Below are 13305 nucleotides of genomic sequence, written 5' to 3' on the forward strand. Positions count from 1 at the left end.
GCTTGGCACCAGCTGAATGCAATGAACGCTGGAGCAGCTTTGGAAACACTTCTCCCCTTCCCTAGGAGCTTAGGTGATCAGTTTAAGGGAGTGTGATTTAGAACAGCATCCCAAACCAGCCACTCTGCCCTCCCCCCACCTCCCCCCCACTTCCCCGCACCGCCCCATGCAGGTCTGGCCCCGGAGTTGGGCGCCACCTTGTGGCCAAAGTGAACCCTCCTTGCAAATGTTCTCCCTTCTAGATGGAGAGCCCAGGAAGGTGCCTTAATTAAAGACTGGAGGCCTCCCACACACGCAGCCTAAAAGTCACCCTCTCCAGGAGGCCTGCTGCCCATCAGCTTTCAGGAATCCAAGTGCGCCTGTGGAGTCGCTCTCGCGGTGCTTGGGCTGGCAGCCCTGCTTATTATATCCCTAGGGGTCTGCAGCAAGGCCCAGGAAGATACCTTCCCTTATAAGCCACACACGTTAGCTGGCTCTCCCTGCCCATGGCTGGAGAAGAGAGGGAAACAAGGGAGCGGCATTTCATCCCACAAGAGCCTCCAATGGTGGAGATTCAAAGAGGCATCTACACCGAGGCAGGATAATTTTAGGGTCAGACTTGCCAACTTTGGGGTCAGGGAGACTGGGGCTCAGGTCCTGATTGGGACCTCAGGAAAGTGATCTCATCTCTGTGCCTCAGTTTCCTCACCTGGATAATGGGGAAAATCACAGCACCTACCTAAGAAGGATTCTGTGACAATTCTATGAGATAAGGTGCTTGGCACAGGGCCAGGCACAGAGTGAGGGTTCAGGTGACCTGTTATTAACGTCACTAGGAGCAGGTTAAACTGGGTGTCTGTATAGCATGGAATTAGCCTGGAAGAAGCCAAAAGTTGAAGCTGAGCCATGTTTTTCACCTGAAACATCAAGCAACTCTCAACCCACCACCACCCTTAGCAGATGAATAGGATGCAGTCATACCCTCTGGCAATAGCTACCGTCATTATTTCCAAAACACTGATGGGAGCCTTGAGGCACTGGGCCACCCAATGGCAAGGCCAGATCCCTTGTATAAGGAGAACCAAGTCCAACTCAGCACAAGTTTAACAGTAGCTCAGTGACTGCAGAGAGTCAATTTGCTTTACTAACTCAGGACCAGAGATGGAGCAGAGAACGGGTATATAAAAATAAATGTTAGCTGGACAGATGCATGGATAAAAAGCTGGATGGACAGATGGATAGATGGAAGGATGAATGGATGGGTAGATGGATGGATGAAGAAATAGATGGGTGGATGGATGGAAAGAAGGAAAGAGGGAAGGAAGGAAGGAGGGAAGGGAGGGAAAAAGAAAAGTAGGAAAGGTTGGAAGGGTGGAAGGACAATGGATGGATGATGAAAAGGACAAAGAATGGATAGATGGATCAATGGATAAAGAGATGGATCAGAGGATGGATGGATGGATGGATGGATGGATGGATGGGTGGATGGATGTAAAGGTTGAAGGATAGAAGGATGATGGATGGTTGGAGAGATAGATGTAAGAAAAAAAAGAGGATGGGAGAATAGAAAGACAGACAAGAGGAAAAGAGGGTAGGAGCAAGAGAAAATGGAGGATGAATGGCTATTTGACCAGAGTAGGTGGCACGAAATCATACATCACTTCTTGCCCACCAAGGAAGTCTTCATGGACAGAATGTGGGATTCACCTTTACCATCTGCCCTCATTACCCAGCATGCTCAAAGGAGAAAACAGACACAAATGATTGTCCAATGATTGTGACTGTGTAAGATTCAGAGCATATTTTGCAGTATATCCTGCAGGTGTAATTAAAAAGAACATCTCTCCATTATCACAGGATATTAGAAATTTATCACATAAATGTCTTCCCTGGAATCGGGACCAATTCTGGGGAAAGCAGCAAAACGAGGGGGCACGAAGCATCGGCGAGGGCAGCTCCATCCTTTGGGGCCGTATGAGCCCCAGGTGGACCAGGCTGCTCTCTGCACAGGTGGGCAAGTCAGAGCTCCCTGACATGGCAGGCTGTGCTGAGAGCATCCCCAGAGCCGGGCTCAGCTGGGGCTGCACGTCCATGGCAGGAAGACACCCAGCTCAGGGGCCATCATCTGTGCTTAGGGAAAATGCACGTTGTTTTACGGGGTACAGCAAAGGATTGTTCATCCAGGATTGAATTCAGAAGAATTTCCTGAAGCCTAATTTGCAGAGAATATGTCTGAACTAAAAGGATCCCAAGAACCCTTACTTCTTCAACTGATTCATTACTCTCCATCTCCAGCCGTCAAGCTCTGGTCCCCACTTTCCTCCCTCATTTCAGCGGGCACTGCCACTGTGCCTGAATCAGACCCCCAATCCCGCTTTCTTTTTTTTCACTTAAAAAAATTTTTTTTTCTTTACTTTTCATTTACACTGAGGTAAAATTCACATAATATGTATTAACCACGTTGAAGTGAACAATTCAGTGGCATTAAGTACATTCATGATGTTGTGCGAACACCATCTCTATCTAGTTCCAAAATATTTCATCACCCCAAAACAAAACCCTGTACCCACTAAGCAATTCCCCTCCATGCCCTTCCCTCCAGTCCCTGCTGGATATTTCATATAAATGGAATTATACAATATGGGAACTTCTGGGTCTGGCTTCTTTCGCTGAACCTAACGTTTTTGAGGTTCATCCATGTGGTAACAATGTATCAAAACTTCAATCCTTTTTATGGTTGAATAATCCCATCCCACTTTTGATTCTTTATAATCTATCCTCCACCCAGGCACCAAGGTGACGTTTTAAAAAGCATACACTGTATCACGTCACTCCCCTGCTTAAAAACTCCCAAAGGTTTCCTTTCAAAAGCTTCAAGGGACCCTCAAGGATCACTATCTGGAGAACTTCTTGTATTATCATCACTTTGTCACCCTCTGACTCTAGCCACTCTGGTCATCTTTCTGATTCTTCACCATACCAAATTCTCATCTACCTCAGGATCTTTGCACATGCTGTTCCTTCTGCCAGGAACACCATTTCCCATCCTGACTATTAGTGAGGACCTACTTTAGGCATCACTTCCTTAGAGGCACAGTCCTCAACCTTCAGAACTAGTCAGATCTCCAGGTTACATGCGTCCCCAGCACTATCTGCTTTTCCTTCACAAAATGCATCCCAGTTGGAATTCTGCTTTTACTTATGTGGTTGCTGAGTGAATGTCTATCTCCCCCATGGTTTGTGCCCACCACACATGGGATGGGCCTGTATCCCAGCAACTAACACAAAGCAGGCAACCCACAGTTGCAGAGCCAAGACCAGAAGCTAGGTCTACAGACTCCCACCCAAGCCCATGTGCTCCAACTCAAGCAAAAACAACCTGGCGTCACCTGTCTTGGGAGAATTCTAAGGGAAATGTAGCCCAGTTTCGATCTGCAAGTCAGGAGGGCTGGTTTGGCAGCATCTTCTCTGTTCATTCCAGCTATGGGCTCCCTGAGGGCAGAGACACACCTGATTTCTTTTGCCAGCCCCTGGCCACCCCCAGCCTTGGTCTGGCAGACAGACAGCTCTGCACTCCTAGGCTTTTGATCAATGCCCATTTGCCACCTCTCCCTCAGAGCCTTGGTCGCAAAGATCGCTGCGGGGGGTCCCAAACTGATGATTAGTCTTTGCACCACTTTCTCTTCTAAAAGCTTGCTGGGCGTTGAGTCAAGCAGAGCCGCTGGCTCACGTGGCCTCTTTACCCTCAGCTTCCCCGCGTGTGGGGTTGTGTCCCCTTGAACTCCAATGCTTCACCCGGCCATAAACTTCAGCATCTCATTAATGGTGTCTGGAGCATCTGGCCCAGCCAACTGGGAGGAAATGACAGACCTGGGGGCAGGCAAGTTCCTCGCAAGCGTGGCTGGAGGACAGACCCAGCACACATTCTCGCACACCCAGCAACCTTGTCCCCAAACAGGAAAAGATGCCCCTGGCCCTACACGGGGCTGTGTGAGCTGTCCCTCCCTCTCAAACAGGGCCATTGCTATCCATCGCAGTTGACGTGATCTGATTACCCAAAATAAGGCCTCCGGGCAAGACCCCTTTCAAAACCAAAGAACAGCACCACATTCTTGGGTGGGGAGGGGGCAGGGGATACGCACAGAGCCCAGGGAAGGAGAAGGTTTGGAAAAGCAAAGGGCCTGGTAAGTCTAACACCAGGAGAATGTTTAGTAGAATCTGTTCTGCTCCTTGACCACAGGCTACAACCCTCATTTCTGGCTCAAACACACCCCAAGCATGGCATTTAATCCACCTAAGCACTGGCAAAAAGAAGCATGAGTGGGTCAGACAGTGTAAGCCGCACTTCCCCAGTGTGGATGAATATGCAGTGCTTTCAGATGAGACACGGGTAAAATTTTTGTATCTTAATAGTTAAAATTTGAAAAACAAACTTGCATATCAACTCCATGGCCTCAGAGCAACGATTTCCTTGTATACAGCTTTATGGGGTATATACTATGAAGGAAAGGAAGATGACACAGAAGGAGAAAGAGAAGAAAGAGGAAAAGAGGGGGGAGAGGAAGAGACATTGATCGAAAAACATGTTAATTCCAGTACAGGTCCCACCAGAATGGCTAAAAATAGAGTTGACAGTACCAAATGCTGGCAAGAAGAGAGAGCAACCAGAACTTCCCCCCACCCCCCTCAAATTCTGGTGAGATTGCAAACCCGTACAACCATACCCTCTGACCCAAAAATTTGGTATGTGCCCCTGGGTGTGTACGCAACCAAAATGAGTGCACCCATGTCCACAAAACAACCCATGCAAGAATGTTCATGACAACGTTATTCATACAGCCAAACACTGGGATTAGTCTCAATGTCCGTCAATAACAGAAAGGATAAATAAAGCATAGTATACTCATACAATTGATTACTCATGGCAACAAAAAAGAGAAAACTCTGGCTAGACTATAACATGGCAGAATTTCAATCTTATAGTGTCGGGCCAAGGAAACCAGCCACAAAAGAGCTATTGTACTATATGACTCCATTATGACTCTATTTACATGAAGTTCAAGAACAGGCAAAATTAATCTATGCTAGAGAGGCCAGAGGAGTGATTTTCTTTGGGTAGGTTATTGACTGGAACGAGACCCAAGAAGCCTTCTGGGAGCTGGACATGTCTTCAGTCTTGATTGTGTGTGATTACATGCATATCGTGATATATACAAATTCATCAAACCAGACACAAACATTGTGCACTTCACTTCTGAATGAAAGTTATGCCTTACAAAAAGTTTCTTAAAACAATATTAAAATGGGGGCGACTGCATGGCTCAGTCAGTTAAGCACCTATCTTCAGCTCAGGTCATGATCTCGGGGTCCTGGGATCGAGCCCTGTGTTGGACTCCCTGCTCAGTGGGGAGTCTGCTTCCACCTCTGCTCCTCCCCGTGATCACGCTCTCTCTTTCCCTCTCTCTCTCTCTCATCGCTCTCTCTCTCAAATAAATAAATAAAATCTTTAAAAAAAATACATATATATATATACATATATACATATATATATGTAAAAGAGGGCAAAGGACTGGAATAGACATTTCTCCAAAGAAGATATATACACCTAGCCATGAAACACATGAGAAGATTCTCCACATCATTGGTCATTAGGGAAATGCAAATCAAAATCACAGTGAGATACCACTTCATACCCACTTGGACGGCCATGATCAAGAAGTCAAAAACAGAACAAGGGTTGACAAGGATGTGAAGTAACCGGAACCGTGCACACTGCTGGTGGGATTGTAAAGTGGTGCAGCCACAGTGGAAACATCAGCATATGACCCAGCAATTCCACTCTGAGATATATACCCAGAAGAACTGAAACCAGGTGTTCAAACAAAAACTGTATGCAACATTTACAGCAGCATTATTCACAAGAGTCAAAAGGTGAAAACAACCCAAATGCCCATCAACAAATGAAAGGATAAACAAACTGTGGTCTATCCATACAATGGAATATGATTCAGGATTATGACGCACTGATTCATGCTACAATGTGGATGAACCTCCATAACGTTAGCTAAGTGGAAAACAGACACACACGTACGCGCAAACACACAAAGCCACACATTACGATTCCGTTTAGATGAAATATCCAGAATAGGCAAATCCACAGAGACAGTAAGCAGATTAGTGGTTGGCCAGGTCTGGGGGCAGGAGAGGGACAAAGAAGTGACTGTTTATTGGGTCTGGGGTTCTTATCTGTGGTGATGAAGAAGTTCTAGAACTGGATAGTGGTGATAGTTGCACAAAGCTATGAATGTACTCAATGCCACTAAATCGTACACTTCAAAATGGTTAAAATGGTAAATTTTATGCTGTAGGTATTTTTCTACAATTAGAAAAATATATAATAGTAACACAGGAACTAGATCTCACCTCCTTACTAGCTGTGTGACCTTCATGAAGTCACTTAACCTCTCTGAACCTCGATGTCCTCACCTGTAAAACTGTACAATAATTCCTCTATCTCACAAGATTGTATGAAGATCCAATGAAATAATGTCCTTTGAGTGCCTGAGAGAGCACCTGGCACCTGCTAGGTAATAGTCTTTCCTGCGATGGTCCCTTGCCAAGATACTTCCTTTCCTCTATACAAACTGAGGCTCTTTATGGGCAAAGATGATGGGAAAGTCAGGCTCAAAATCAAGAGAAAAGGGACAAGTATCCATGAAGAGGACCAAAGAATTCCTCTTCACCGTGGACCTCTTGCTTCAGGGGAAACACACAAAGGTCTGTGGACCACACTGACCAGGGAAGAAGGCTGCCCATCACTGGGATGTGGTGATGACCAGGCTGGGCAGGCAATGAAGCCTTTCTGGAAGAAGAAAAGTTACAACAGGATTTTCAAAGTCATCCAGAGAAAAGGCTTGGCAAGGAATGCTTGCTCAAAGCACCCCTTTCCCCTCCCTGTGTCTCCCTAAGACAAGAAAAATACAACAAAACAAAAATTGGCTTAATTCCAAAAATTAATCCAATAACTATCACTAGGACAATAAGGTGCTTGGACTCTAGCAGTGAAGGAGGTAGACAAGAGCCATGCTCTTGCCTGGGCTGGTATCCTGGTGGTGGTGGGGAAACAGAAAAACGCATAAAGCAGTAAGGAAATACTGGGGAATAAGAGGAGCTTCATGGAGAATTAAAATCGGGTGATGTGGTCATGAGTGGGTGGTAAGGCCTTCCTGGGGACACGGCATTTAGACTGAGAACTGAATGTCAAAGAAGCCAGATTTGCAAAGATCTGGAGGGAGAGGGGACCAGGCAGTGAGGCAAAGTCAATGCTGGGGAGTCCAAGGCCAGGGCAGGTCAACTTAAAGTGAGCAAGGAGAAGAGAGGGAAGGCGGGATCAGGGGCAGGACCAGATCACTGTGATCAACCGGTGCTTGCCCCTGTAGGGAAGTGGGTTTTATTTAAGAGCAGTGGGCACCTGCTGGCAGGTTTTAAGAAAGAAGATGACAAAAACTAATGCTATTCTTGAAAGACCACTCTGCCAATGTGTAGAGAGTTGACCATCGTGCGGGCAAGAATGGGATTCTGGGATTCTGGAGAGGAGGCTGTGGCCATCACCTAGACAAAAATGATGGTGGTGGCGTGGACCAAGTTCTGGACATCAGATGGGGAGGAAAAGGAAGTATCTGGAACACAGCTCTCCCAGGACTTGCCGGCCAACAGTGTGGTAGGGTAAGAGGAAGAGACATCTGAGGTTTCCTAAATTGGTGTGCCCTTTAGGTGCCCAGTCTTAGCTGGATACTCTCCCCTGTATGGAAACATTCTGGAAGGATACACAAGAGGCTGTTACTTTTAGGCTTTGAACTTAGTAACCATTGGAACTGAGTACCAGGAGTATTCTTTGATGATAATAATAAAACATCATTGTAAAATGACGTGCAGTATTTTGGGCTTGAATTTTTTCTCTTTATTTTATTAAAACAAAACCAAAAAAAAAAAAAAACCCTGTAGAAAACAGAGGTACAGACATGGAATAATGTGGTCAATCGTTATTTAATATTACAATGATGTCTCATTTTTTGAGTAAGTTTTAAATTGAAAATCAAATTTGAGAGGGATTTTGTTTCCCAAATGGCTTCTATCAGTCACTTGGTAACTGGTATTTCAGATTTAGTTGACAGATATAAAAATGCGGTCATTTATAGATTCCTAGAAATTAAACATATGTATATGTTTCATTATATATATAATATTTTATATAAACTTACATATGTATAGACATAGCATATAGTATACATACTATACTATATTACAGTATAGTATTATAAATATGTAAATTTATATAGAATATATATTCAAGTATAATATATAATATAGTATTTATTATATTTATGTGTACAAATTTATATATTTATATATTTTATAATAGTATAATATATAGGATATTATATATTTATGTATATAAATTTATATATGTGTTATAGTCTGTGGTTAAATATATGTTATATATAAATGTATGTAGTTAAAAAATGTGCGAAATATCTTAAGAATAGATATGTGGTATTTTTTTTTAAGATTAAATTTTGCTCAGTAACAGATCAGCTCTCAATATCAAAGAGACCTTCTATTAAGACTTGATTGGGAAAAGAGCACATTGTTCCATATATATATACATACATATATATATATACACACACACACAATATGTATATATGTATAATATATACACTATATATATGTAGTATTCCTCTATATACACTACATATCGTATTCCACTATATACATTATATATGTGTATGTATATATATATATTCCTCTCCCGTGCACTAAGACACCACTTCAGATCCTCACAGGGTATGAGAGAGGAAGAAGGAATGAGAGAGGACAGGAAAAATGTTCTAACGCAGAAGTCAGTGACATTTTTTTCTGTAAGAGGCTTCTGCAAGTCTTATGTTCTCAGCCGAAACTACTCAGCCCCACTGATGCGGCACAAGATCAGCCCAAGACAACGTGTGCATGAATGGATGTGGCAAGTTCCAGTAAAACACCTACAGAAATCGCCCGTGGGCTGAATTGGTTCCTCACGCTCTAGCCTGCCAGTCCTGTGCTATATAGTAGGATCTGGACCTACCTAAAAGTAGGAAACGTGAAGCAAACCACCCAAACCACGCTGCAACCCCCTCCCCATCATCTGGCTCACCCCAAGAGCTGCTACCCCTGCCACCTGGGGTCCTTCCTTCCCCATCCTGCCCGCTCCTGGCGTAGACCGGGTCCTGTCATAGCACCTACACGTTTCTTCAAAGATCTGGCCCCTTTCTGGAGTACATGCTTGTTGTTTGGATGATTTGCTGAGTGTGGGCCCCTCCCACCCATGGAGGGACCCTGTGGGACTTATTCTCTGTGGATCCCCAGCACCCAGCACAGAACCTGGCGGACAGGGAGCCCAGTGGAAGTCTGTGTTTCCATTGCACCAGCATGTGCATGCTGGCGGGCTCCTCGTTCAGGGGAGTTGAGGAGGGGGCGGCCCTCCAGGGCATCCACTCTGCCTCCATGCTGTATGGGGGGTGGCCAGGCCGGCACCCCACCCTATACAGTGATTTCTAATAGGAGGCATGCGCTGTATCTGGTGGCTGTGGCGGGGGCTCATCTGCAAGAGAGGTAAGCACCTGCATTAGCCCATCTGGGATTGTGAATTCAGGACTCTCAGGACCTCTGGCATTGTCACCAAGATCCGCAGGGTTGAGACACCGGGAGCAGGTGATGTGCTTGGGACACGCCATCTCATTTGAGGGAGCAACAATTATAACCCCTGCAGTTAAGGTAACTGGGGTTCCCAACAGTTAATGTACCCAGGTCACAACTCAGTAGAGGTCTGGGGTGTGAACAGAGATTGAACTGACTTCAAAGCCTGTTCTTAACAGCTCCATTAATTCAACTGTAAGAGCTGATTGCACACATTCCCATTTTACAGAGGTGCCCATGCACGCTTGGGGTTGTGTAGGTTGTTGATTTCAGGGTTCACTAGGAAGAGCCAATCTTGTGCCTGTAAACGGGGCATCTTGTCACAAAGTTGCTCTCACCTAGTTCTTGACCTGCACATGGACAAGGCTGTCTCGGCCCATTATTATGGAATAATCTGGAAGCCCACAGCCTCCTCTCCAAGTGAATACCATTGCACAGCCCGGCCCAGCCTCCCCCCACCCCATCTGAGCTCACCCAGACAGCCAACCTCACTTCTGCCTTCCAGGCCCGCTGATTTTTCTGCATCCCTGTGATTAGCGACTAATCTTATTTTTTTGTTCCCCAACCCATAAATCAGTTACAGACCAAATATTTACACAGGCCATCATTTCCGACTGAACCAGGGCTCTGACAGCCCTCATTATTAAAAAAGATGACTGATTTTGGGCAGAGATTTCACAAGCATGTGGCTGGATGTTTTCTTTTAGGCTTCCTTCCCCCCTCCCCTTGCCTGAAGAAAAGACAATTTCCAAGATAAATTGGCACAGAGGTCTGCTCTTGCTGTCTCCCCGGGGCCAGTGGGACATGGGCAGCCTCCATCAGCCCAGTAAGTGATGACCAGTGCTGGCTTCATCCCACTTTCCTTGGCCTCCCCATAGGCAGGGAGTCATTTGACTCATAAACATCCCCTAAAATCAGAACCCCTAAAGGAGACTGATAGGAAAGTGGCCACGAAGGGTGAATCAGCCACACCGCTCCCCTCCGCCCAGGACACCCACCCTACTGGGTGACCCCGAGGGAGGCCATGTGTTGGGTTGATAAGATGACTGTGTGGAGAAAGCAGGAGGCTGAGTTCCTGACCTCGCTCTGTCATTATTAGCAAGTCACTGTGGGCTTTGAGGCTGGTTTCCCCTCCTGTCTGAAGCAGGGATTTGCTGAGCAGTCTCTGTCCCTTTCTGCTCCAGGTATCTTGGCTCTAATTGTGACAGCTGCCGTTCATTGAGCCTTTACTATGTGCCTGGCCATTTGTTAAGCATTTTATGGGCATTAGCTCATTTTATTTTTCAAGATGGGGAAAATCATCTCCAGGTGAAGAAACAGAGTCAGAAAGGCTAAAAGCAAGTTATCCAAGGTCACACAGCCTATAAAAGGTAGAGAACCGGGATCTGAACTTAGTTCTGTCCGACCCCGGTGCTCACAGTCCTAAAACACACTGCAGCCTCCCTAGGACCTGGATTTGCTCTTGACATTGCGGCAAGGAAGCATGCTGTTATCTGGATTCTCAACACCCCAGACATCTCTGTATAAAATCATCCGGGGTCAGCATCCTAAGCAAAGGCAGAATTGACAATCGTCTGCTCAAGTGTTGCGCCAGTGAAGGGCCTTCTCTTGGTGAGCTGGAGTTGGCTAGAAATATTTATTCAGGGGAACTGAGTATTTCGCCACCAATGGAGTACTTCAAAGAAGCTCCTTTACCCTGAGGGAAATTAACTGAGAGCGAATCTTTATGGACATGCGTGAAGAGGCCCTATCTGTCAACCTGGTAGTTCTAGGAGATCCCCGCTGGAGGATCACGGCGTGTCAGACAGACAACAGCATCTACCAGCTGTTGATGGCTCGGGAAGGATCCGCAATACTGGGGGCTAGCTGGGCGCCCCAGGCCAGCCGCTGAACCTGGCATGATATCGAAGTCCTCACTTGTAAAATGAGGGCTGAGAGCAGACCATCCTTAAAAGCTCATCCACCCTCACTGCGATGATCCTGCAATGCGGCTCCCTTTCCTCCAGACTTACAGCGCGACCTTGGGCAGGTCAGAATCTATGAGGCTTCCAGTCTTATTTATATGGTGGGATCACCTCTCCGGACCCTCCGTCTGCCCCTTGCTTCGGTGCGGGGGGCAAGTGAGTCAGCATGAGCTGAGCAGAGAGCATGGCAAAACCTCAGCCAGTGTGATCCCAGCCGTGTGGGGTTTCCAGTAAGTCATCCGTGACTGTCCTACAGTGACTCCAAGAAGTGAGTGTGAAACTCTTTTTCCCTATGAGTGTGAAGAACTGTTGCCTGAAATCAGTGGGGTTTGTTTTTTTTTTTTTGCTTCTTCAAACCAAGGCCTTTGACCTGCTTTCTCCTTTTTCATCCAACAGTGACTTGTTATGATACAAAGTTTGTTCATTTGGGGATAAGATAATATAGAGGAGGCCCTTTTGGGAATTGTAACTTGACGTTCCCATCGACAGTACTTATTCCTGCCCCGAAGGTTCATGTATTTAAAAGACCTTAGCCAATGACCTGTAATGCTTTACGGTGGGTTGTTTGTGACCATCCAGCATTCACCCCACCACCCCTTTGAGGGAATTCTCTTTCCTCTGAGCACAGTCTTGTTGGGGGTGTCGACCAGGGGACAGATGCTACCCTCCCCAAGTCACCAGGTGCCAAGTCAGACCAGTAGAAATCTCCCTGGGAGCATGAATCGTGACTGGCATGACAATGATGGGAAAAATCTTTGAAGGTCAGTTAATCTACCGGTGGCTCCCCCCAAAACCCGTCAAGCCATTTCTGCTAGAGCCCCCAGGATGCTCTGGATCCTGCTCCTTTCTGAGCTTTCCTGTCTATCTTAAGGGTTACCCCAGAATCTTCCATAGAAGTTCATTCTCTGCTTAAGCCAACCAGAGATGCTTCTAGTTTTTTTGCAACCAAAGACCCTTAATGCATTCTTGAAACCTTTACTAAAGCTGGATTTCTCTCTTAAAGTTTACAGCTCGATTTTTCCCTAAGTCAGGCTAAGTACCCTCAGCTCTAGAGTGTCTCAAATCCTTTGATGTCAGGTAGGGCCCTGACCTCTGCATTTTAACAAGCTCTCTAGAAACACCTCCCCAATTTTGAGAACCTCCGCTCAGTTTGGTAAGTCTATACCGATGACAACTGCCTGCACTGTTACCGGTGGGTCTGGCACAGGCTGATGCTCTAGAACAAAACACCATTCCCATTGCTAGCATCTGCTCAGGCTCTCTACAGACTCAATGACAAGGCTGAGAGTTGAGGCCAGACCAGGGCTGGAGCATGCCAGAAGAAAAGAGGTAATGGAGCAACAAAGGACATTCTCTGAACCACAGGGACACAACCACATATGCCATGAAGTCCATTACTGCCCCAAACCTTGAAACCCAAGCTCCACCCTGCTCTGAATCAGGAAAGTCCAGAGTATTTATGATAATCCCAGGCTCCCCAGAGACAGTCCCACTTAGCAGGTCCCCACCGGAGTACGTAGACAGAGCAAGGCCAGAGACATCTTCATAAGGGAGGGATTTAATAAAACAGGATGGATCTGTACTTCAGAATACTATGCAGTCATTAAAAAGAATGAGGTGGCTCTAT

The 13305-nt window shown here is 46.0% G+C and overlaps 1 protein-coding gene across 1 annotated transcript in view; it reads right to left on the bottom strand.

The window, feature by feature from the left end:
• KSR2 (kinase suppressor of ras 2) overlaps positions 1–13305 on the bottom strand; it is a 467494-nt gene that overhangs the window by 188079 nt on the left and 266110 nt on the right. The gene's annotated exons all lie outside the window — the stretch shown is intronic.

Source organism: Mirounga angustirostris, unplaced genomic scaffold (assembly GCF_029215605.1).
Source record: "Mirounga angustirostris isolate CCGP_5_RB_7025 unplaced genomic scaffold, mMirAng1.0.hap1 SCAF_14, whole genome shotgun sequence".
Classification (NCBI taxonomy): Eukaryota; Metazoa; Chordata; class Mammalia; order Carnivora; family Phocidae; genus Mirounga; species Mirounga angustirostris.